At 40.5% G+C, this 27,496-nt stretch overlaps 1 protein-coding gene across 17 annotated transcripts in view; it reads right to left on the reverse strand.

The window, feature by feature from the left end:
* ZMYND11 (zinc finger MYND-type containing 11) overlaps positions 1 to 26,206 on the reverse strand; it is a 108,876-nt gene extending 82,670 nt beyond the window's left edge. For 5 of the 17 annotated variants that reach the window (XM_026454781.2, XM_026454784.2, XM_026454777.2 and 2 more), the window contains exon 1: positions 25,135 to 25,252. The gene's annotated coding sequence lies outside the window, so the exon portion shown is untranslated. Of the gene's footprint in view, positions 1 to 14,728; positions 14,750 to 21,344; positions 21,367 to 25,134; positions 25,253 to 25,387; positions 25,715 to 25,782 lie in introns of those variants that run through there. The other 12 variants (XM_026454782.2, XM_026454778.2, XM_023192455.3 and 9 more) reach the window with 9 other exon arrangements.
* Positions 26,207 to 27,496: the final 1,290 nt, after the last annotated feature.

The following is a 27,496-nucleotide window of genomic DNA, read 5'->3' on the forward strand; positions in this document are numbered from 1 at the left end:
AAGGAGATTATACATGAGGAAAGACTTAAATAGTGAAAGAGAGCTAGCCTTGCAAAGGGGAAGCACATGCAAAGCCGTTAAGTGAGAAAGAACTCAGTATGTTTGAAGCAGAAAGGACAGTGGAATGTGGTAAACAGAACTATGAAAAGCAGAAGAGAGCTATTCTGAGATTAAATCATGCAGAATGTAAAGCTGACAATAAGTAGCTTGGATTGCAATATGACAGCAATACACAGCAACTGAAATTTTAAGCTGGAGTAGGGGTAGGGTGTGAGGGGAACACGGTGTTAAAGCAAAACGCTACATAATCAATCAAACATAGTTGGCATTGCCTTTCTACAGCCAAATTCCAGATCTCAGGCTCAGGCAAGAAACCAAACAATACCTTTCTGGAGAAATTAAACGTTCCCAGAGAAAGACTCTTTAGACACTGACATTTGAAGGTATCTAAAGAAAAAGCCACCTGGCCACCTGACATCCCAACAGTAAAGCCAACTCACACAGAATAGGTACAAGTATGTGTTGAGTCCAAGACAACTGTTCACACCAGCTTTCTAGTGTCTCACCCTTAAATGTGAACAGACAGCCACGGATAACCAGGTATTTGAGACTAGCTTCTAAATAAAGAAAGAGGCCACATCAGACAAACAGAAGAGGGTAAGGGTTGGGGGAGAAGGAGGAATTCAAAACAGAAAATGCAGAAACAGTAAAGATTTTTTAAATATATGTAATTAATATGAAAGAGTTGGAAACAGAATTTTCTCTATAAACCATAAATAGGATACTGTAAGTAGGAATATTTAGGAAAATTTAAAATATGAGGAATAACAAATTCAGTTAAAGGGTTAGAAAATAAACTTGAGGCAATCTCCCAAAAAGTAGAACAAAAAAATAAGGAATGCACAATAGGAGACAAGAAAAATACATGATATAATATCTGAATAATAAAATGGAAGGAAAAAATTATTCAAGAAGAGTTCCTAGCACTGAAAAACAGCCATTTGCAAACAGAAAGGGCCCATCAACTGTCCAACATATGAATGGAAGGAAGGCCAAAGCACATCAGCTTAGAATATCAAAACATTGAGAGTTGCTTCCCAGGTAGTGATGGGTGATGGGGAGAGGTCATAAAACTAAATGTAATCACATTTCTTGGTATCAACATGGAAGCTAGAAAATGATAGATGAATGCCATCTAAATTCTTCAGAAAAATTATTTTCAACCTAAATGTCTAATCCCTCTAAATGATCAACGAGCGAAGGCCAACTAAAGACATTTCAGTCACGTAGATATTCAAAAAATGTATGCACCTTTTCTCAGGAAGCTACGAATATGAATAAATAAATCAGGAGAAAGAAAAACCTGCAATCTTGCCTTGTCCGGGAAACAGGACTCAACACAGGAAGAAGGGATGGAACGAGAATTCCCAAACCAAGAGCTTTATAGCAGACTTGTAAAAAAGTCCAGTCACTGTCTTTACAGCAGACCCGTAAAAACGTCCAGTCACTGTCAGAGCAAGCGCAGGACAGGCTTAGAAAAGGGGCTCCAGGGAACAAACACGAAACTGAGCAATTGCCTTGGACTCAACACATACATATACCAATAAACATATAAATTTATGCTACAAACAAATGTATTAATATCCGTGCAAAAATCTTAAATAAATTTTGGTAAACAGAATCAAAATACCGTTTTTAATGTATCATTACAGGAATGCAATGATGGTTCAATATTAGGAAATACATTAATATAATAAATGATATCAGAAGAACTAAGAAGAATATGATCACCTCTAGAGATACTGAAAAAGCACTTGACAAAATTCAACATTCATTCATATAAAAAACCCTCAAAAACGAAGAACTGAGGGATACCGCTTTAACATACAGGCAAACCTCGTTGGTTTACAAGTTGCTTTATTGTGCTCAAGTATTGCTTCTTTTTTTCAAAAAAAAAAAAAAAAAAATCTGATGTGGCAACCCTGAGTCAAGCAAGTCTACTGCCCTTTATCTGACAGTGTGTGCCCAGTTCATGTCTCTGGATAACATTTTGTTAAGTGTCACAATATTTCAGACTTTTCCATTATTGTTATTGTATGTGTTATGGTGATCTGTGATCAGTGATCTTTGCTGTCACTAATTATTTTGGGTACCACAAACTACACCTATGTAAGACAGTGAACCTACTAAACATGTGTGTTCTGACTGCCCCACCAACTGCTCCTTCTCCCATCTTTCTCCCTCTGCTCGGGCCTGCTTGAGACACAATAATGAAATCAGGTGGATTAATAGCCCTACAATTGCCTCACAGTGTTCAAGTGAACGAAGAGTCACATCTCTCTCACTTTAAGTCAAAAACTAAAAATGAGGCTGGGCACGGTGACTCAAGCCTGTAATCCCAGCACTTTGGGAGGCCGAGACAGGCGGATCACGAGGTCAGGAGATCGAGACCATCCTGGCTAACACGGTGAAACCCCGTCTCTACTAAAAATACAAAAAAAAACTAGCCGGGTGAGGTGGCGGGCGCCTGTAGTCCCAGCTGCTCGGGAGGCTGAGGCAGGAGAATGGCGTGAACCCGGGAGGCGGAGCTTGCAGTGAGCCGAGATCTAGCCACTGCACTCCAGCCTGGGTGACAGACCGAGACTCCGTCTCAAAAAAAACAAAAAACAAAAAAACAAAAAACTAAAAATGATTAAGCTTAGTGAGCAAGGTATGTCGAAAGCCAAGACAGGCTGAAAGCTGAGCCTCTTAAGCCAAATAGCTATCCCAGCTGCGAATGTAAAGGAAAAGTTCTTGAAGGAAATCAAAAGCGCTCTTTCAGTGAACACATGAATGATAAGAAGGCAGAACAGCCTTATTGCTGCTTTGGAAAATATTTTAGGGGTCTGAATAGAACACCAGATCAGCCACAATATTCCCTTAAGCCAAAACTGAATCCAGAGGACCTAACTCTCTTCGGTTCTATGAAGGCTGCGAGAGGTGAGGAAGCTGCAGAAGGAAATGTGGAGTTAGCAGAGATAGACTCATGAGGTCATTCCTGAGGAACGAAGCTGTCTCATACAAGTACAGGAGGAAACAGCAAGTCATCCAGAAGATCTAGCTAAGATAACTGATTAAGGTGGCTACACTAAACAACAGATTTTCAATGAAGACAAAATCGTTTCATATTGGAAGAAATGCCATCTAGGACTTTCACAGCTGGAGAGGTGATGATGCCTGGGTTCAAATCGTCAAAGGACAGGCTGACTCTTAATGCAGCTGGTTAACTTGAAGCCAATGCTAATTTACATTCTGAAAATCCTAGGGCCTTTAAGAATTATGCTACATCTACTCTGCCCATGTTGTGTAGATGGAGCAACAAAGCCTAGATGACAGCATGTCTGTTTACAGAATGGTTTACAGAATATTTTAATCCCACTGCTCAGAAGAAGAGATTCCTTTCAAAATACTACTGCTCACTGGCAATCTACCTGCTCACCCAAGAGCTCTGATGGAGATGTACAGGGAGATGAGCGTTATTTCCATGTGGTTAACACGACCTCCCTTCTGCATCCACTGATCAAGAAGTAATTTCAGCTGGGCACAGTGGCTCACACCTGTAATCCCAGCACTTTGGGAGGCTGAGGCAGGAGGATCACTTGAGCTCAGGAGTTTAAGGCTGCAGGGAGCCCTGTTTGTGCCACTGTACTCCAGCCCAGGTGACAGAGCACACAACCCAGTCTCAAAAAAAAAAAAAAAAGTAATTAAGTAATTTCAACTTTCAAGTCTTATTAAAGAATACGTTTCCTAAACCTAAAGCTGATACGGTGATTCCTCTGATGGATCTGGCATGTTAACTCCAGATGTGGTGAAAATGGGAAGACACCTAGAATTAGAAGTCGAGCCTGAAGATGTAACTGAATTGCTATAATCTCAGGAAAAACTTTAATGAATGAGGAGTTGCTTCTTATGGATAAGCCAAGAAAATAGTTCCTTGAGATGGAACCTAATCCTGACGAAGATGTTGTGAACACTGCTGAAATGACAACAAAGGTTTCAGAATATTCCATAAACTTAGTTGATAAAGCAGCAGCAGGGTTGGAGATGAGAGACTCCAATTTTGAAAGAGGGTCCACTGTGGGTAATGCTATCAAACAGCATTACAAAGACAGAGAAATCTTTCATGAAAGAAAGAGCCAATCGATGGGGCAAACTTCATTGCTGTCCTTATTTTAAGGAACTGCCACAGACATCCCAGCCTCCAGCAGCCACCACCCTAATCAGCCAGCAGCCACCAACATCAAGGCAAGACCCTCCACCAGCAAAAAGACCACAATTCCCTGAAGGCTCAGATGACTGTTAGCATTTTTAGCAATAAAGTATTTTTTAATTAAGGTCTGTACATTTGTCTTGTTAGACATACCACTGTTGCACACTTAACAGACTATGGTATAGTGTAAACATAACTTTTATCCACACTGGGAAGCCAAAAAATGTGTGTAACTCACTTTGTTGTGATACTCACTTTGTTGTGGTGGTCTGGAACCAAACGCACAGTATATGCAAGGTATGCTTGTATACATATTAGCTTCAAAGCTATCATCTTACTCAATGGAGAAACATTAGAAGATTTTGTGTTAAAATAAAGAAGCAGTTAAGGATCCTCACTATATCCCTTCTTATTAAATACTGCTTTGGGGGTATTTACCAATGCAATCACATGAGAAGGCAATCAGAGGAATCAGAACTGGAAAAAGGTAAAACATCTTCTATTTGCAGATGGTACCGATGATGTGACTATATATTCAGAAAACTCAAAAGAATGAATGAAAAATACAATCAAAAGTCAGAAAATCAAAACTATCAAGTATTAGATGGAAATATGAGTAAATTCCTTTAAAACCAAAGAGTAGACACAAACAAGCAAACAAACACAAAACCCAAAAACAAGGAAAATTAAACCCTTTGCACATCCCAAAATACACCACACACAAAGTAAAAATACAAGTGACAAATTGAATAGGCAAAAGTGTAAGAAATATTTGCAACTTATAAATTCAGGGCTAATATCCCTAATATGTAAAGAACCTCTAAAATTTTGGAATACACCCCAAAATCCAATAGAAAAAAAATGAGCACAAGATACGGATAAACAGAAAACATAAAAAGTAATGCAAAAGGCCTATACATTTATTCAAAGATGCTTAATTTATCTCATTATTAGAGAAGAGCAATTTTTAGATTACATTTAATATATCATTTCTACATATTAGACTAGCAGAACTCTAAAAGCCGGGCAATGTACTCTGCTTTACAGGCTGCAGGGAAGTAGGCATTCTCACACGCTACTGGTGGGAACACAAAGCGTCACAGTCTTTATAGAGGGGAATATGGCAATAATCACCAAAGTTACATATGCGTTTACTCTTTGACCCACCAATCTCACTGGTAAAAATCACAAAATGATGTATATATAAAGTCATTTATCATAGCCCTATCTGTAATAGTAAATCAATAAGGAACAGGTTGAATACAGTATGGGGCATCCATACAGTGGAGTACAATCACCTATTGAAAAAAAAATAAGAGGGATCATGTCAAAATGCAACTAAAGAAAAAATAAAGTGGACTTCATCAACATTAAAAAGTTTTGTGTTTCAAAGAACACCAGTAAGTGAAAATGGTGTTTTCACTTAATGTACATTATATTTTACAACCATATAATGTAAAAAAACTTTTTTTAATTTTTAAAAACATGCAAATCATATATTTGATAAAGAGGTTCTATTCAGAATATACAAAAATTATTACAACAGAAATACAAATAACCCAAGTAAAACATGGATAAAGGATCTGAACAGATGTTTCTCCAAAAAAGATACATAAATGGCCAGTAAGTACATAAAAAGATGCTTAACATTGGTTATTAGAGAAATGCAAATCAAAATCACAATGAGATGCCAGTTCATAACCATGAGGATGGCTTCAATCAAGAAACCATACAATAGGCTGGGTGCGGTGGCTCATGCCTGTAATGCCAGCACTTTAGGAGGCCGAAGAGGGCAGATGACTTGAGCCCAGGAGTTCAGGACCAGCCTGGCCAACATGGTGAAACTCTGTCTCTACAAAAAAACAAAAATTAGCTGGGCATGGTGGCAAACACCTATAGTTCCAGCTACTCAGGAGGCTGAAGTCAGAGGATCACTTGAGCCCAGGAACTAAGGCTGCAGTGAGCCAAGAGCTCACCACTGTACTCCAACCTGGGTGACACAGCGAGACCTCGTCTCAAAAAAAAAAAAGAAGAAGAAGAAAAGGAATAACAGAATAATAGAAACCAGTGTTCTCATACATTGCTGGTGGTAATGTAAAATGGTGCAGCTGCTTTCAAAAACAGTATGGCAGTTCCTCAAAAAGAAAACATAGAGCTCCCAAATGACCTAGCAATTCCACTCCTACACATATACACAAAAGAACTGAAAACATACGTCCACACAAAAAACATGTACATGTACATTCACAGCAGTATTACTGATATTAGCCTAAAAGTGGAAAAAACCCAAATGTCCATCAACTGATAAATGGATAAACAAAATGAAACAAAATGTGTTATATCCAATGGAATATTGTTCATATAATGAAATGTTACTTGGCTAGAAAAAGGAGTAAGATACTGACACATGCTACAACATGGATGAACCTTGAAAACATTCTGCTAAGTGAAAGAAGCCAGAAACAAAAGGCCACATATTATATGATTTTTGTTTATATGAAACATCCAGAACAGGCAAATCCACAGAAAGACTGGTAGGTGCCAGGGGATGTGGTGAAAGAAAATGGGAAATGACTGCTATTGGGTCTGGGGTTTCTTTTTTGGAGTGGTGAAAATGCTCTGGAATTAGACGGTGGTAATGGCTACAATAACTTGTAAATACACGAGAAATCACCGACTTGTATACTTTTTTTAAGTCACTGGAGCCAATTTACCTGTTACTTTGTTCAAGCGAGGAGTCAGCAGAGGACTATTTTTATAGCGTCTATTAAAATTATGAACTTACAAAGAATTATAAAGAATTTCCAAGCCAGGATTCCTGATTTTTGCCCTTCCTTTCCTTGAGGCCTCCCCTACCCTCTAGGAAAGTAGCTTATGTGTGCTTTCATTTTCATTACTGTTAATTATTAACTTTTAAAAATAGTTATTATGCCAGGCACAAAGGCTCATGCCTGTCATCCCAGCACTTTGGGAGGCTGAGGCAGGTGGATCACTTGAGGTCAGGGGTTTGAGACCAGCCTGGACAACATGGTGACAACCTGTCTCTACAAAAAATACAAAAATTAGCCAAGTGTGGTGGCATGCACCTATAATCCCAGCTACTTGGGAGGCTGAGGCAGGAGAATTGCTTGAACCTGGGAGGCGGAGGTTGCAGTGAGCCGAGATTGCACCACTGCATTCCAGCCTGGGCGACAGTGCAAGACTCTGTCTTCAAAAACAAAAATTAAAAAAGCTATTATGGAAATTTTCAAATATACTAGAGAGAATAATATAAACCTTTTATGGTACAATTTAACATTTTATCATATTTTAAATCTAAATTATTTTCCTGAAATTGCCAAGTCCTAGGCATCAAAAGTTCACTATGGTACACGGTAATTTATCAACAAAAATAACAAGTGTTAACTGTAAAATTCAGTTAAAAAAACAAACTTGACTCTTTCTAATACCCTCTTGTCTGCCATCAGAAATATCAAAGAATGTAAGAGAGCCTATACTGCCAGTTCTCAAATACCAGTAAGGAGATCTGTGCCTAGATCATTGAAAATAGGTAAGTAATAATACAAAGGTATTTTCTGTTTGTATTTTTAACGTAGCTCTTTTTCTGTGTTTTTATTAAATAAGTATTTGGAATCATGACCTGGATATGTATGAAAACTCAGACCAAACAATCTGAAATTCTCCACTCCACAAATATGTTACTTCTCAAGTGAATATATTCCACTAGTTTACTTCCAAATTGATGGTTCTCCCATTATCTGAAGGTTAGGGAACTAGTTATTTTGTTTTGTTTTTACTTAATAAGGGCCTTTAAGATAAAGTATATAATATCTTTGTGATTAGAACTTTAAAGCATGTAGCATATTTATGCTAAGAAATTAATCACATGAACAGAGGGAAAAGGATCTACCATCCATAAGTTTTAGTTATGTGCTTTGTGTAAGTAAAACACCAAAATACAGTAAGGTTTGATTTATCCTAATTTAAAGATACATTCTATAAATTTTCCAAGTAAGTGATTTCTTTAAGCATTAAAACTTTCTTAAGATGTGACTGCAACTGTAACGTATATTTGAAATGCCCATATCTGCTTCAACAGAGTATAAACAAACATGTTTTCTAACTCCCCAGGGTCATCATATGCAACAACACAGAAAAATCGACTCAGGTGCACAGGAGCTGCTTCTCTCCACAGCAGGTTCTCTCAACCCTGGAGCCATTTGAGGCCAGTGGTTCCTGGCTGTGAGGCCATCCTGTGCATCGTATGTTCAGTGGCCTCCCTGGCCTTTACCCAGTTGATGCCTATAGTATCCTCCAAGGCATGATGATCAAAATTGTCTCCAGCCAGAGCCAAACAGCCCCTGCAGGGTAAAGTCCACCGGACTTGAAAAATCCCTGCTGTAAATTAAATGGTCAGGCTTTTGCACTCCTGTGCTTGAAATGTGTTGTTTTCTATATCTACCCTCAAGGTTTGCCACTTGATGGCCCAGTAACTGTATATAGGTTTCTCAAAGGATGCCCTTGTCCTTTTAGAACTGTTTTAAGTCTCTTGTACACCAAAATGTCAATACGTCACCATGATGACAGCCAGGCCCCCAAAGAGGACCTCTGTGGTTACGGTAAAAGAGGGTGGAAGCTCCCCTCTGAATAAGGGAGTGAGTTTTTAAATTACAAATATTATGGCTAATGGTTAATCTTTTTAGATTTTTGGTCTTGGTTTAATCTTGGCCAAAACCAAAAGTGCAAAAATCATACCATGTCTTAATTTGCTTTTTAAAAAATTACTAGTGAAGCCAAACATCATTTCAAGCAAAACTTTTTTTTTTTTGTTTGTAGCTCTTCTTTAGAAAAGCACCACTTGTGTTCCCACTGTATTGTTTGCTATTTTCTCAATGATTCTTCAAAATTCCTTTTTCTGTTTCTCATTGTTGTTGCTGTTTTGGTAGAGATGGGGTCTCGCTATATTGTCCAGGCTGGTCTCAAACTCCTAGCCTCAAGAGATCCTCCTGCTTTGGTCTCCCAAAGTGCTGGGATTACAGGTGTGGGCCACCACACCCAGCTAAAAATTCTTTATATACCATAAGAATATTATCCTTTGGGTTATCACCTATGTTGCCAATACAGTTCCCTTCTTTGTTAACAACAGGGTTTTTCATTTTTAAATTGTATGTAGTCAAATTTGTCCATCTTTTCCTTCAAGATTTTGCATACACTTTTCTCAACGTAAAATTTTAAAGCTACATACCAAAAAAGTACGTTTTTCAGCAAAAAAAATCTCTTTCTTTTTAACCATATGAGATGCTTTGTTGGGGGGGAAAAAAAAGCCAAAGCCAAAAGCCAAACACTGATTCTTCTTTTAAAGTCATATACACCAAGAACATATTATATACTAAGCCACTACTGCCTAGGTTGGAAAGAGAGATAAAATTACATGGAATAAAAAGATGTCCAACTAATAGAATACAAAATACGGTCATATCACCCTGAACACGCCTGATCTCATCTGATCTTGGAAGCTAAGCAGGATTGGGCCTGGTTAGTACTTGGATGGGAGACAAAATAAGAGAAATTTTCTTATATTTCACTTGTAGCCATGAAATTTCAGTACAAAATTGATTTTTTAATAAAATGAGATATTAAAAGATGTGAAAATGTTTTTATCTTTATATCTATTAAAATCTTTCTATCTATTAAAAAGATATAAAATCCTCATATAGAAAAGCTGTAGCTATTTTATCTACATCGATTCTCATTACTTGCAGATTATGTATTTGCAAATGTTCCTACTTGCTAAAATTATTTGTAATCCCAAAATCAATCCTTATGGTGTTCTGACATCATATGACCACAGAAATGCATGGAGCAGCTGAAAACTGAGTCACCAGCATGCACACTCCCAGCTGGGACCCCCACGACCATGCTCTGCCTTCTTGTTTCAGTTCTCATACCGTAATAACAGGCATCCGTGTCGAGATCTATGATGCCAGGTTTTTCGCTTTTTTGTGCTTTTTGTTGTGATTTTGCTGTTTATGGTGGCCCCCAAGTGTAATGCTGAAGTGCTAGTGTTCCTAAGTGCAAGAAGGCTGTGATGTGCCTTACAGAGACACTGTAACACCACACATATGTATGTATTAGATGAGCTTTTGTTCAGGTATGAATTATAGTGCTGCTGGCCTTGAGTTCAACGTCAATGATTCAACAATATGATACATCCAGAAAAATGAAAAGAAAAATGCGCTAATCTATGTATGAGGCCATTCCCAAAAGTGCTACAGTAACATCTATAGCATGTGATGAAGTTATAGAAAAGTGGCTAACTTTGTGGATTCATGGGATGATGATCAATTAAACAGCAAGTGTGGTGAACAGCAATGTTGCAAAGCTGAAAACCAAAGAAATTCATGATCTCTTTACACAGGGTCAGGAAAATGTTAAACCCTTCTTGGCTAGTGCTGGCTGTCTCATGTTCAACAGGTGGTATGGCATGAAACCATTAAACTTGAAGGCAAGGCAATTTCTGCAGATCAGGAGGCTGCAAAAGAAATTTTTTAATATTTGCTAAAGGTTACAGAGGGAATGGGTTATGTGGAAGAAATTGGCTTGTTTTACAAGGACATTGGTAAATGAACCCATCTAATGCAAATGGCACTTTGGTTTATAAAAATGGGACTAGAGGCTCACAGGAACCAAACTCTATTTCCCCTAGGGCAACAGGTCAGCATTCATCAATTCAGTGCATAACTACGGTGAATAATGAGACTCAACGATAATAAAGTATGTAATCTTTGCTTTCTAAATGTTTTGAATCGCCATTTCTATAACATACAATAAACATTCTGTAGATGTTACTGATATAAATAGAATATATGCCAATAAAAGAGGTAGATTTAAAAAAATGGAAACTTTTTGTGGTATTTCTAGTTTGAGACAGCCAACTTTGAGTAATTACCAGCATGGTAGATCAGGGATGACTGTGATCCTGGCACCTGCTAGAACATTTCCTAACAAGTTAATTACAATGACATAGTCACTGTCTACAAGGAACTTGAAAACTGAAGAAACAGGATATGTAAACATTTTATTAATATTCATTTTAATTGGCTATTCACTTATTATATAGCAATCATACTAGTCTGTGCTAAATTTAACCAGAATGTTTCATTTCTCAAATTTTTTGAGAGATTTGTCATAATTTGTAGATTGTATAACAGTAAACTTCCTATCTGACAAAAATAGCAAATAACAATTCTGTACTTCAAAACTGGTGGAATGTGAATTACCTAGAGAACATATCAGTACATCAGTACCATGGCTAAAGGTATTCAAGGGCAGAGAGACAACAGGAAATTTCAATCTGTTCCTATACAAATAGCTTACACCAAAAGTTACACATCTTGCTTAATAATGAATTTAAAAGGTAGGATAACGCAATAGTTTATATGTTATACACATTAATAATAGCATAATACTACAGACAACAATTCAGGTGATATCTCAGCCTCTACTGACCTCTCTTTTTTCCTAATACATTTATCTTTGAAATTATCATGTTTTAATTAATTCACAAAGTTAGACCAAAGAAAAGGTTTGCCACTGAACTTTTCCATTATTTACATTGTGATTACATGGGAATTACCATAATTTTTAAACCCTCAACTATTTGCCATTCCATACAAAAGAAGACTATACCACAATGAAGGAGAAAACTTTACCTGACTATATACATATTACTATAATGAATGAACAACAGGAAAAAGAACTAGGGAATTATACGGCCACTTTTTAGATCAAATCTAGCAAAGACATGCGCGGGAAGAACAGCTCCTGGCACTCACTCTGATGCCACATGTCACCACAATCACAACATACTTCAGGCTGATGTCCAACTTTTGAGCAACAGAATTCTGGTTTGGAAAATACACATTTCTGTCTTATTTTTGACTCCGTCTTACTGAATGAATATAGTTCTCAAAGTTTATATCTTTGAAAATATATAAAATATTTCATTAAATGTGAAATAAAAATTAAAATTTCACAATTACTTTACACATCGTCAAGTGTCAGGCAACAGCAGACATAGCCAACAGTGGACACTGACAATGTGTGCCAATAAATCTGGCACTTTCTATAGCTAAATAACCAAATACTTCGGTTATTGCAATATAATAGCTCTTTCTAACATACTTGGAGTTTTAATTTGGTTAAAATACGTTTCCTATAATCTTGAAAAGGGGTGTCAATTAAGTCTGCTCACATTTCACATTTTTAATGGATGTGTAATCACTGTCTAGGGCACTAGGTGAAGAAGGATTCTAAGGTCTAGGAGTAAACACAGGTTTTGGGGAGAAGGGGGAGGAGAGTCGGTGTCCAGGAAACTAAAATATATAAATAAATATATTTAATTATTGTGACTTCTGAAGGTATATTTTCTAGAATAATCCCATCTCATCAGCATTAAAAATGGCTACAGCCTGAGGCACAGATTCTCTAAAACCTGCCAGGTTTTAGAATTGGTGCTGGTCAGCTCACATCCATCCCTAACACTTTCAGGCTAAACTGGGGTGAATCCTGCCAAACTATCTCCTTCACTTATGACTCCATTTCTCAAACTTTCTCCCTTGCTATCTTTGAAGATGGAGTGGTCAAAGCAACTAGTGGCCAGTCTATCTGAGGGGCAGAGTTCCATTAAAAAGGAAGAGAAAGAAGTGTAGAAATAATGTACTTCATTCGACTCTGTTTCAGCCTTTCTTCCCCACTCCCACAACAGAATAACTGCCCTTCTCTCAAGTGATACAATGTCTATTTAAAGTGTGAGACTTGATAAAGTATAAAATTAGTGCCCATTTATACTAAAACATACCCAGAATTTAATACGAAAATATTATTAACAGTACATGTATTAAGTAGTTATTTACTACTGTATTGTTCTTTCAAAAGTAAACCATATTTTAAAAATAATAATACCTTTTGGGAGGCTGAGGTGGGCGGATCACGAGGTCAGGAGATCGACACCATTCTGGCTAACACGGTGAAACCCCGTCTCTACTAAAAATACAAAAAATGAGCCGGGCGTGGTGGCGGGCACCTGTAGTCCCAGCTACTCGTGAACCCGGGAGGCGGAGCTTGCAGTGAGCCGAGATAGCGTCACCACACTCCAGCCTGGGCAACAGAGCGAGAGACTCCGTCTCAAATAATAATAACAATAATAACAACCACCACCACCTCAGTGTTCTGCCTCACAGCAATTCTCAGGTCACAGTGCATGGATGGAGATCCAAAGGGAGCCTGTGGTCTCACTGAACTGAGGAGAATGAGATCAGAGACTGGAGTGGTCAAGTTTCGGTTCAGCCTTTCTTTTCAGAAAATTCGTATTTTTCAAAGTCAGTTACTTTCTATGAGTCAGACATCAGACCCTCTTCCCTTCCTATTCACAATGTTTAGTGTAACCATCTAACATTTTCCACTTTATTCTTCAAGTTCAAATTTCATAAAATTATTCTCTTTAAAATGCAATTCTAACACAGCAGCAATTAAGAATATAATTCTTGAATGTATCTGGTAATCTAAAACTCACAAAATTATGTATATTTAAGAAAATTTGACTTAGCACACTTTAAAAACACAGACTTTGTGTGTTATCACCTGAGGTCTAACCCGGAAGACAGTAAGGACACTGACACCAGTGGAAAACCAATGGTGGACAAGGCTGTGCTGTACCATCAGAAGAGCACACGAAGAGCCCTGGTGAGGCCCTGGTGAGCACCCTGTCAACAGTCAGCACCAAGCCCAGGGAGGCTTACCTGGTCACTCCCTAAAATTCCACCTGCCATGCATCTTGGCTTTTGTGGAATCAGTGAAGAATTATGAACACTATGTTAAAGAGAAAATAAAGAAACCTGTGGAAATTATCAGGCACTGCCGAGGTCCTGGGATACCTGTGAAGCCTCAAAACCCTAGTGTGAGTAATACAATTACTAAGGAGTGAATGCAAATATTGGACAGTGGAGGCTGGAGCCACAGTGAGTCCTACACCTCAAGGACTTCTTCCCAGAGCAAAGGAAGTTAAGACACACTCTTCCGACACTAGTTGAAAGACTCTCATCTACTCCTGTAGACGGACAAACCTGTAGAACCATCTGTACGTGGAAATGACACCCCTAGCCTGGAGGAATATCAACCATCGCCTGGAATCCAGATACACACCAGGGATAAAGACGAGGCTAGCCAGAGACCCAGGCAGAGCCTGAAAAACGCTCGCGGGTGGTCTCACTTGACGGAAGACATAACCCCAAGATGGTTGATCTGACTGCCCCAGGGATGCCTATCAGGATTAGGAGACATCCTGGAGAGCTGACTACAGGACAGGCAGGAACACTTTTGTATTGCTGTTTTTCACATGACCGGAATGCCCAGACGTTCAAACTGGATGGCAGCCCATATCCTGACTATAACGTATCTCAAGATCTGATGTGCATTTACCTGTGATTATAGTTATATCTGTGACCATCAGGGAACATCAATAAACGACACCTTCGATATCCATTTTCTCTGGCAATACAGTAGCGTGTTTGAGGAATCCAAAAAGATTGAAGGCTTTCATCTAGGATGCATTTATTTTTCGGGTTATTTTAATTATCATCTTTTTAAGGGAACTTCATGGATCTGATTCGTGAAAGAGAATTCCTGAGGCTTGGAGCTAAAAGTCCCAGGGTACAACATTTTATATACGCTACTCCAAAAACAAATATTAAAAAAGGCACATATACCTCTGCCCACTTCAAAAAATAAAAATTTGAAACTTGAAAAGCTAAAATAAAACTGTTTCCTTTTAAAAATTACAGCTCAATAGGAGGAACATACCTCAAAATACGAAAAGCCATCGATGACAAACCCAGAGCCAACATCATACTGAATGGGGAAAAGTTGAAAGCATTCCCCCTAAGAACTGGAACAAGGCAAGGATACCCACTTTCACCACTTCTATTCAACATAGTACTGGAAGTCCTAGTCAGAGTAATCTGACAAGAAAAAGAAATAAAAGGCATCCAAATTGGAAAAGAGAAAGTCAAACTATTTGTTTGCCAATGACAAGCTCATATATCTAGAAAACCCTAAAGACTCTTCCAAAAGACTCCTAGATTTGATAAATGAATTCAGTAAAGTCTCATGCTACAAAATCAATGTACACAAATTGGTAGCACTACTATATACCAACAACGACCCAGCCGAGTATATTAGTCCATTGTCACACTGCTAGAAAGACATACCCGAGACTGGGTAATTTATAAAGAAAAAGAGGTTTAATGAACTCACAGTTCCACATGACTGGGGAGACCTCACAATCATGGCGGAAGCCAAAGGAGAAGCAAAGGCACGTCTTACATGCTGGCAGGCAAGAGAACCTGTGCAGGTGAACTGCCTTTTAGAAAACCATCAGATCTGGCGAGACTTATTCACTATGATGAGAACAGCATGGGAAAAACCTGCCACCATGATTCAATTACCTCCCACTGGGTCCCTCCCACAATACATGGGAATTATGGGAGCTACAATTCAAGATGAGATTTGCGGGGGGGGTGGGGGGGGGGTACATGGCCAAACCATATCACTGAGAAATCAAATCAAGAATTCAATCCTTTACATGATAGCTGCAAAAACAAAACAACACAACAACAAAACTCTAGGAGTATACTTAACAGAGGAGGTGAAAGATCGCTACAAGAAGAACTACAAAACACTACTGAAAGAAATCACAGATGATACATGGAAACACATCCCATGTTCATGGATTGGAAAAATCAGTATCATGAAAACAACCATGCTGCCCAAAACAATCTATAGATTCAACGCAATTCCTATCAAAATACAAACATTGTTTTAATAGAAATAGAGAAAAATTCTAAAATTCATATGGAGCCAAAAAATGGCTCAAATGGCCAAAGCAATCCTATGCAAAATAACTATTATCTGGAGGCATCACATTACCTGACTTTATATTACAAGGCTATAGTAAGCAAAACAGCATGGTACTGATATAAAAGTACACACATAGGAAGGAAAAGAATAGAAAACCTAGAAATAAGGCCAAATATTTACAACCAACTGATCCTTGACAAAGCATACAGAAACAAAATTAGGGAAAGGACACATTATTCAATAAATGGTACTGGGAAAAGTGGATAGTCACATATAGAAGAATGAAACTGGATCCCTATCTCTCACCCTATACAAAAATCAACTCAAGATGGATTAAAGACTTAAATCTAAAACCAAAAACCATAAAAATTCTAGAAGAAACCATAGGAAAAATTCTTCTGGACAGTGGCCTAGATAAAGAATTTATGACTAAGACCCCGAAAGCAAATGCCACAAAAAGAAAAACAAGACCTAATTAAACTAAAAAGCTTCTGCACAGCAAAGAAAATAATCATCAGAGTAAACAACCCACAAAATGGGAGAAAATATTTGGAAACTATGCATCTGACAAAGGACTGGTATCCAGAATCTACAAGGAACTCAAAACAGCAAGAAAAAAAATCCCAACAAAAAGTGGACAAAAGACATGAATAGACACTTCTCAAAGAAAGATATACAAATAACCAACAAACACGTAAGAAAATGCTAAATATGACTAATCACCAGGGAAATGCAAATTAAAACCACAGTTAGATACCACCTTACCCCCGCCAGAATGGTGATTATCGGAAAGTCAAAAACTGGTAAAATAAGTATTGTGAAATAAAGGATCTCTGGTACTTTAATATTAAATTTGATATTTCTAAACATACAAGAAAATGCCAAATTACAAGTACAGTAGGAAAAATACTGTACTTATATCATTTATAATTTAAAAAGACAACATCTCTAATGGTAAATAACCTCCTCTCAAAACCTATTAAATTTGACATCAATGGAAGGCCCAAACAAATTTTTCTCAATTTTTTTTTTGTATTGCAAGAACTAGGCAGTGAAAGTAGGTATATTTTACATTAATTGGTGAAGGGCTCCATGTCAAAATTCAATAGAAAATTAAGGCCCTGCTTTCTAAAACAGCATTTGTCAGACATACTTTCGAGATAGAAAACAAGCCAAGAGGCAGATAAATCAAGAATCTACAAGAAGAGAAAACTAAAAAATTCATAATAGCTTTCAAGAGTTGAGAGAGCTTCCCTCATGCTTAGCCCTCAATTATTCCACTGCAGCATCACTGCTGATGAGTGTCAGGATGATCTCAATCTGTGGGTGCTATCACTTGATTATTTCTCTCTTAACCATATGCTTCTCACAAAATGGTATTATTTTATGTTAGATGACAGTACACACCCAACGGAATGCTGAAGCCTTAGCATTTAATACAGCTTTCAAGAAATGAGCATTTAATACAGCTTTCAAGAAATTAGCTATCTGAATCCAAATTGAGCTTATCAGTAGGGGGAGTGTTACAACCTCAAGACAATGACTTCCCTTTCCAAGACAGCAAGAATACTTGAGTTAATTCCAAATGTTTTCAAACAATTTTCTCCATTACGTAAGTATTAAAATGAAGACCTGCAGGTGCCCCGCCTCCAGTGCTCCTGTCCCTGAACCACGTTATCTTCCTAATGTGAGCTACCATAGTGACAAGCAAGAAAATGAACCAATTATCTATGCTTATTCTCAGATTACCAGCTGCCATCACCAGTGAGTAGGCATTAACCAGAACTTCATGAATAGAATGTTTTGATTGCCCGGAGTTTCCTAATACTCCTGTCTTCCTACCTCCTGCTTTTGTAAGCAGTGGTACACAGTTTTATACTTTGTTAATATTACGTACTTTTGCACTTATAAAAATGCATTGGGAAAATGAATGTCTATCACTATAAAGATTTAAGAAGTTGACGGGTTTTCGGGAAACAGCAGCATAGCAGATTACAGGTGTGGTAGTCATACATTTGAATTCAGACCAATGTGATTATGTCTCTACCACCTTGAGCACCAGTAACTTAATCCTTCTGAGTCTATTCCCTTATTATAAATTGTTACAATGACACATCCCTCATGATGCTTTTGTGAGGACTAAACAGGATATGAAAATTGCCTAGTATGTTAGACACTCAAAAAGTGACACCTTTGAAAAAACAGGCCGGGCAAGGTGGCTCACACCTGTAATCCTAGCACTTTGGGAGATTGAGTCAGGTGGTTCGCTTGAGCTCAGGAGTTTGGGACCATCCTGGGCAACATGGTGAAACCCCATCACTACAAAAAATTAGCCAGGCATGGTGGCACACACCTGTAGTTCCAGCTACTGGGGAGGCTGTGAGGATCACTTGAGCCCAGGAAATGGAGGCTGCAGTGACCAGAGTTCTAACCACTGCACTCCCTATAGACTGAGAACCTGTCTAAAAGCAAAACAAAACACAAATAACACAAATGGTGCTGCCACAAACAACTTTCATGATTAAACCCAGCTTCCTAAAAACTGTTTAGAAAGTAGACTCGTAAAGCGACCTAATGTGTACAGCCAAATTAAAATGTATATAAATCAGATTATCTTGCTATAAACCATAGTATCTTCCCGATTTTTAAAAATAGGCTTTTTAACCCTAGTTATGAGAGCTAATATTATATGACAAGCTCTCAACAGAAATCCTTTGAATCTTTTAGTATCTTTCATGTTCACATGATAAATGCTTAAATTAGGAATGAATATTCTTTGCTCTTAACCTATATTTTAAATTTACTTAACATAACGTGCAGACCAAACCGCAGAGAATAAAAAACTACAAATGTAATTTGGATCTACCTTTCATTTAAATGCTCAGATAATATCTGGAGAACACAATATATGTTTGATATTTAATACAGCTCTACTTTTCAACAGAGCACTTTAAAAGTTACCAATTATAATAAAGTTGCTTTTAAATACCCTCAGGTTGTTAATATAGTAAAATCTCAAAGTTACAAATCAGGATAAATTTTAAATCATCAGTGCTAAGACTTTGCAAGTAATCTTAACTCAAATACAACTTATCTTAATTCATTCACTGTCCTATAGTACCCAGGTCGGAGTGCAGTGGCTAATTTAGCTCACTGTAGCCTCAAACTCCTGAGCTCAAGCAGTCCTCTTGCCTTTACATTTTACTGTGCTTGCTTCAATAAATGTGTTACCCTGAACTGTAAACTCTACAAAGGCAAGAGCCATCTTATCTTTCTCGCCTCAGCGTCTAAGAAGGGTATGACACATAGCAGAGTTTCGATAAATAACAATGTATTAATAAATGAGGTCAAGATATTAAAATTGCTTATATTCTCCTTATATGAAAATACAATATTTTAGTGTGATCTTATAAAACAAATTATGAAGTAACTTGAACTATAAATGCACTGATGTAAAACTAGTTTATCTACTATACTTAAATATTAAGTTTACAGAAAAATGAAAATACTGTATTTCAGCAAAACACATTTTCCAATTAATGTGTAAGCTAATGTGATGTTAATGTATCCCTCTCATCTCTGAAAAACAAACAGATCGAAGAGTCTATATGATTCCTTTAAAACTCTGATATAGCAGTATTCTATTACTTTTGTCATTTCTACTTCTTTAGTTTTACATAAAAGTGGGCAAACTTGTAGACATTTATGGAGCATTCCGGACATTTGCGGATGTTACCAACATTAAATGAAATGTGCCACATACTCAATGCAACTGTAACTGTACAATTACTTAATAGTGTGAATAACTTAAGTATGTGCACTAAGGGTATTTCTACTGCTATCTGATTGAACACATTTTAAAAGAATTTACCCAGCACTTTAATTATGAAAATATTTTCCAATATGCTAAATTCTCTTTAAAAGAAACCTGAGATAAAAATCAGGAAATTACTGAACAGGAAAAATATATATGCAACGAAAGATTAAATATCTAATTAGGTTATTTATTGAGTTAAATATCTATGTCTAATAATTTGCCAAAGTTCTGTCCTAAGACATAATAATGGATTACACAAACACACAAAAAAATCTTATTTTACAGATTTCTTTGCATTTGCAAATAATTTTGATACTAAAACTTGTACAGCATTTCCATGACACAAACTAAATAACTCCCTGGATTTTCTAATGGCAAAACAGTAACAACAGGTGCACGCAAAATTTTTCCTTAAGCAATAAATCATTTCTGCGTATGTTTTTAAAACCGTAGCTAAGTCATGATTATTCAAAAAGACTATTGTATTGGGTATTTTGATTTGGGTTCTTATCTCCCTCACACTATCTTCATTTCTATCATTTACCTCTTATCCCAGAGACTCTCAAACTTTTATGTTATATAAATCACATTGTCTCAAAAAATATCTCATCCACTTCTCATGTGTTTCTGTGTGTGTGTGTGTGTGTGTGTGTGTCTGGGATAGGATGCGATTAAGGGTGTGCTACAAGGTGAACCTTCCATAATTAAAAGGAAGACTGACTGCTATGCTTTTAAGATGACAATGTGTGGCCGGGCAGCGTGGTGGTTCATGCCTATAATCCCTGCACTTTGGGAGGTCAAGACAGGCAGATATATACGAGTTTGAGAGCAGCCTGGCCAACATGGCAAAACCCCAACTCTACTAAAAATACAAAAATTAGTCAGCCATGGTGGCTCCTGCCTGTAGTCACAGCTACTTGGCAGGCTAAGGCATGAGAATCACTTGAACCCAGGAGGTGGAGGTTGTAGTGAGCCGAGATGGCGCCACTGCGCTCCAGCCTGGGCAACAGAGCAAGACCCTATCTCAAAAAAAAAAAAAAAAAAAAGGACTATGTGTAAGTTTAAGTTGGAGAGTGTACGTGTAAGTAACTTTGCACAGTGGCTGATATACAGTAGACAGACAATACATGATATATTACTATCATGGTCCTCATTTATGTTATAAAATTGTAGCTACTAAATATTTCAAAAGTCGAGACTAAGAGAAGACAAAACACTGAAAACCTGAGGAACAACCTCCAGGTCACTAATATCTGCACAAATCACTGTATCAAAGCAGATTTACATTTGTTTTGAAAACCTGATAATGGCACTGCAAGTAACTGAAAGTATGTAAGAGATATTGGTAGAAATTAAACTCACATATGCTGAATTCCTAGTAGAAATGTTGGTGAGGTTTTAATGAAGATCAAATGAAGAGAAAACACCAGTTCTCCTTTACTCGGAAAGTCTATCTGCTTCAAGGAAATATAGAAAATGCAACGAAGCAGTTATTGACACAGTGCCAGAAATGAAAAAAAGAAACATATTTACGTAAAACCAATGGTTAAAATAAGAACTCTCACACAGTGTATTTTAGTTATTTGTATTATTCAAATGAATTAAAATAAATGAATAATAATATCATTCATCAAAGTACTGATAGGCCAGGTACAGTGGTTCATACCTATAGTCCCAGCACTTTGGGAGGCCAAGGCAGGCGGATCCCTTGAGGCCAGGAGTTTAAGACTCGCATGGCGAAATAGAAAAATTAGCCGGGCATAGTGGCGGACACCTGTAATCCCAGCTACTCAGGAAGCTGAGGCAGGAGAATCACTTGAACCCAGGAGGCAGAGGCTCCAGTGAGCCAAGATTGTGCCTCTGCACTCCAGCCTGGGCGACAGAGCGAGAGTTTCTCAACAAAAGGAAAAAAAAAAAAAAAGAAAATTCCGTGTTAAATCCAATTTAAGGTTTTCAAAGAGTGAAAAGTTTCAACTATCATAAGGCTAACTCTACTTTCTCTTTTTTTTTCTCCATGTAGAATTCAACTGGAGGACAAGAAAGTTACCGAAAATCTGACACCAGAAGGTTAGGGCTTTAAGTAAGCAAGTTACAGCAGCATTTGATACTTTTATTGCAAGTATTAAAATTCTTAGGTCCAAGTGGTGTCTCAATTAAGGGATGCCAAAGGGTATGAATGCCTCTATTATACACCACTGTAACAACCCTAAGAAGAAAAAACTGGGAGGGTTACCGAAGGATGAAGGACAAGAGTCCAAATAAACATCTGTCATTCATTGAAACATGCATGACATCCATTCAAAATGCCAACAGGGCCAGGCGCAGTGGCTCACATCTGTAATCCCAGCACTTTGGGAGGCCAAGGCAGGTGGATCATTTGAGGCCAGGAGTTTTGAGACCTGGCCAACATGGCAAACCAGCCCCCACCCTGATCCCTACTAAAAATACAAAAAATTATCCAGGTGTGGTGGCACACGCCTGTAGTCGGAGCTACTCAGGAGGCTGAGGCATGAGAACTGCTTGAGCCTGGGAGGTGGGGGTTGTAGTGAGCCGAGATCACACCACTGCACTCCAGACTGGGCAACAGAGCAAGACTATGTCTCAAAAAAAACAAACAAAAAAAAACACCAACAGAATGGTATTCAGTATGAATGAAAGAACTAAATTTTAACATTGTAATTGATTTCTTTTTGTGAAGCTGGAAGCTTGTACATGTACATTTATTTAAACACCTCACAAACGGTAATTGCAAAAATAAGTTGTCCAATTTAGAGACTGTAAAAGGAAGATTTGGTTTTCATATGAGCAATCTCTATGGGGAAAAAGCACCATGTGAAATACAGAAATCATTTAAGTCACAGAGCTAAGCAAGACAAATATTTTGATTCTGTCATAATCACATCCCATATCCTCTTTGATTCTCTAGCCTGGTCATCTTATAAAGATGAGTCAACCAAAAATAACAACTATAATGTAACCTGTGCCAGTTAGTCAAAAACAAGGCAAATTAAATGCCTCTACATTCATATTTTTTCTCCTGCGTGGAAAAATTAGACATTCAGAAAAACTACAAAGATGACCCTGCCTACCAACTTTCCAAGTGCAAACAACACTATCTCCCTGATAACACCCAACCACTAATTAAAATCAATAACCTCAAAAATCTGAAAACGTTGTGCACACCATAATTACTAAGCTAAAATTACTATATTTCTCGGTTTAGAGGAAAACAAGTAAACATTTACTTTCTGCTTTCGAACAAACAGATTAAATTATTTTTAAGAATGCTCTTGCCTCTATATGACTCAGCTTACTGTGGGATGCAGAACACCTAAGTGAGGCAGACCAAGGGTTCTAGACCTCCCTAAAAACCCAACCTGCACCACTCCCTCCTACCAGCAGGGCCCTGAATGGGCCACCTGGGTATCTCCTCCAGGCTCACAGACATTCATGACACCAGATACCATGTACACACCGTATATGACCCAGGGTACTACATACCCTGGATAAGACAGTGGGTACTGTGTACACAGTACATATGACACTAGGTACTAGGCACACACTGCATCTGACACTGGGTACAGCTTCTGTGACAAGGATAGTGCATGCATGGTGCACACGACATTGGGTACTATATATGCATGGCATATGACGTTGGGTATTACCTACACACCATATATAACACCAGGTAATGTATACATACTGTATATGCCACCAGATATATGTACAAAACATAGGTAACACCAGGTAGTGTATACACACTGTCTATGACACCAGATACTATATACCTAACGTATATGACATTGAATACTGCACACACACCGCATATGGCAGCACGGTACCCTGCACATACTGCACAGAACACCGGAACTGCGTAAGGGCTATGACACCGGGTGCTGCATACACAGTGTGAAAGGATACTATTACACCCCATATATGACCCCAAGTACTGTGTGCACACAGTGTAGGACACCTGGTACTACACACACAGCATATACGACACCAGGTACTACATACACACTGTATGTGACACCAGGTAAGGTAAATACATTCAATACTATCCAGATACTACATACACTCGGATATGACAGTACCACACGCACACCGCATATGGCAGCAGGGTACCATGCACATACTGCACAGAATACCGGGGACTGAGTGCACAGCCTAAGTGAGGAAGATACATGTACACACCGTGTAGGACACCTGGTACGACACCGGGCACTTCGAGCACACTGCCTAGGACACAGAGTACACACCAGATACGATCCCCGGTACTGCGTACCCACCGCATAGGGCACCGCACAGCACAACGAGCACTGGTACACACGAATAAAACAGGCACGGCGGTCACTCTGCAGAAGACATCAGGCACGGCGCACACATCGCCAGCTCCTCCTCCTCCCGGCTCGGGAGAAAAGCGCGAGGGGAGACTGCAAGTGAAAGTCCGGGTCCCGGCGCCCCCCCCCCCCCCCCGTCCCCGCCGCGTCCTCAGCAGCTTCTCCCCGGAGCTCTGGCTGGGAGGAGGGCGGCGGACCCCGCAGGACGGTCCCGGAGGTCCGCGAGGACCTGTTGAGGCGGCGGCGTCGCTGCCGGGGTCGCTCACAGCCCCGGGGGACCGACGAATCTCCGCCCCGGGCCTCGGGGCCAGCCCTGCCCGCCGCTCCCGGGCTAGCACACGACATGCCGCACGACAAACGCTTCCTCTCCGCCCGCCACACGCCCGGGGCCGCGTTCCCCGCCGGCCCCGACTGCGCACGGGCCCAGGAGGCCTGACCGAAAGAGGGCACGGGGCCCGGCGGGCGGTGCTCACGCGACTCCGCGGCTTCCCGGCCCGAGCAGGCCCCGCGCGGTCCTCCGGGGCCTCATCCCGGGGCCTCCTCTGCGGCCGCCCAAGGCGAGGGGGCGCTGGCCCGCAGCCTCCGCAGGCCCCGCCGCCGCCCTCGCAGGCCCCGCCGGCCCGGCCCGCCCCGCCATCCACAAAGCTCCCCGGCAGCTCGGAGCCCTTCGCGAGCGGGCGAGCGACCATCAGCACCCGCTGGTGCCGCCGCCGCCCCAGAGGCCGCGGCCAGGCAGGCTCCACCGCGCGGGCCGCGCCATCTCCACGGACGCCCCCGCCCGCCCCGCCGCCCCGCCGCCGAGCTTTCCCCACCATTATGCTCCGGCTCCTCCACCGCCGCCGCCGCCGCGCCCGGCCCTCCCCTCCGGTGCCGCCTCCTTCCCGCCGCCCGGCGCCTCTCGGGCCTGAGCCGGCGACGGGCGCGGGGGGCGGGGGGGACGCTCAGGCCGCCTCCTCCTCCCTGCCGGCCTCCTCCCTCCTCCCCGGCTCCCCCCGCCCGGACCCCGCCGCCGGCTCCGCGCGAAGGGCTCCGGGCTCGAGGGGCGCCATGTTTGTAATACTCCACCTCAGAGAACGCCGCGGTCGCGCCAGAGCGAGGGAGGCGAGGCGGCCGGGGCGCCGCGTGCGGGGTGAGAGCCGGAAGGGCCCCGCCGCCCGCACTGAGTGGCGTCTCCCCGGGGGGCCGCGGGCCTGCGGGGCCGGAGCGGGCGGCTGGAAGTTGGGCGCCGCCGCCCGAGAAAGTTGGGTCCCCGCGAGGCCGCGGCAGCCGCTCACATGGCGATGCTGCGCGCGGCGGCCGCTCGGCCCCACCGGCCCTCGGAGTTTATTGTGTCGGGTCGAGGCGCCCCGCGGCCGGGCCGCGCACTGGGGGCTCTAGCGGCTGGCGCCGGACTTGCGCGCTGCCGGCCCGGCTTGCGGCCGCCTCCCGCCCGGGGCCGGAGCCGTGCACGCGGCTCCTACCTTCCCCACGTCCTGTCCTCGGCGCTTCGATCCGAAATTTGTTGGAGCATATTCCTCTGTCTCCACACATGCACTCCGTATCCACACACACGTGAAGGCTACGTACGTGCAGGCGCGCTGGAGCCGGGAGCGGGCGCCGAGGCCGGGGCGCGAGGGGGCATTGTCAGGCGCCGCGGCAGCTCAGCCCCGGGTGGACCTGGTGCCTGCCCCGGGCTCGCGGGGTCCGGCACGACGAAGTCTGGGAAGTACGAGTGCTTCCCTTAACGACATTGTTTAGGTAGTCTGAACAGCCTTTTACTCCTGTCGTCAAAAAGAGTGGTACACGCTAAGTTCCTCGTTCCATCTCTGCGCAAACAGGACCGCGAAAAGAACAGGACCACCCATCAGCAGCCCTGCAAGAACGCTGCAGATTTGCGCGAGAAGTAGGTTATCTTCTATGGAGAGGAATTCTAGACCTAATCAGAGACGATCCCTTAAAACTGTGGTTTAAGAAAGGTTCGGAGCTAAGCATATTTTGATAGTGTTCACCTGTTTTCCCGAAGGACCTTCCGCCTCTGGGAGTCGGGGAACACCTGTCAGTCAGAGTGCTGTCCTCTGAAACTCGGTGAGTACAGGTCAGCAAGGTGTTTTCAGGGAGACCACATTCTCGTAACTTTTAGTACAGTATAGTGTTATAATTGTTCTGGTTTATTATTAGTGTTGTTACTCTCTCATTGTGCCTCACTTATAAATTAAACTTTATTATAGGCAGGTGTGTGTAGGAGAAAACGTGGTGTAAGTAAGGTTCAGCACTACCCCGCGTTTCAGGTGTCTATTGGGCGTCTTGACACGTGTCCCCACCTGAAAAATCATTAGGAAGAGACCGTTGTAGGAATTTGGGGATTCTGATAAAATACATCAAAGAGACCGTTGTAGGAATTTGGGGATTCTGATAAAATACATCAGTCTACTTCTACAGCTGATTTCTGAGATTGTTCGAATTTAGAAATGGGTGGTACTTGAATAGGTCTGTGATATACACTAGTCGAATAAACACAATCTTTCATACCATTTACAGCCCTCATTCTGATACATCCCGGAGAGTTTTTGGTTATCTCAAAGAACATCACAGAATAATTTTAATTCATTTTAAGAATAAATATATATCGTTAAAATTTAGTAGAGGGATTAAAACATGTCAGAAGAAAAGTAAGCCATGCCTGGTTTGAATGTTGGACCGGGAATTCCAACAATGAAGAGCTTTCAGTGAGTCACCTTTTTAAAAAGTCTGTTACTTCATCTGTAAAATAGAGGACTGCATGGTTCTGTGTATTTTACAGAAGGCACTGGAGTAAGACAACATCGTATCAATAAAAGGAAACTTACCTTTTAGGAAAGAGGTGGCTGCATAACTCCACATTTTTCTCCAGTTATACTTTGTAGGCATCATTTCAAATTTTATACCCCGATACCATCTCTCATTCATCCTAATGTAAGTTAGATAACTTACCCTGGTTTTCCTGTTGGTTTTGCCTCAAATTTAACCCTTGGGTCTATTTTCCAAGTAAGGTGGTATATATCCACTAAGATGAATATGAATACCCCTCCCCACATAAAACGCAAAAGCCATGGGTAATTTACAAAAGAAGGAATAAAACTATTAATAAATGCTGATAACTATTCAAATTCACTAGTAATGACATATTCAAACAATGTAATATGCTTCATATGACAG

This window comes from Piliocolobus tephrosceles, chromosome 9 (genome assembly GCF_002776525.5).
Source record: "Piliocolobus tephrosceles isolate RC106 chromosome 9, ASM277652v3, whole genome shotgun sequence".
NCBI classification, from domain to species: Eukaryota; Metazoa; Chordata; class Mammalia; order Primates; family Cercopithecidae; genus Piliocolobus; species Piliocolobus tephrosceles.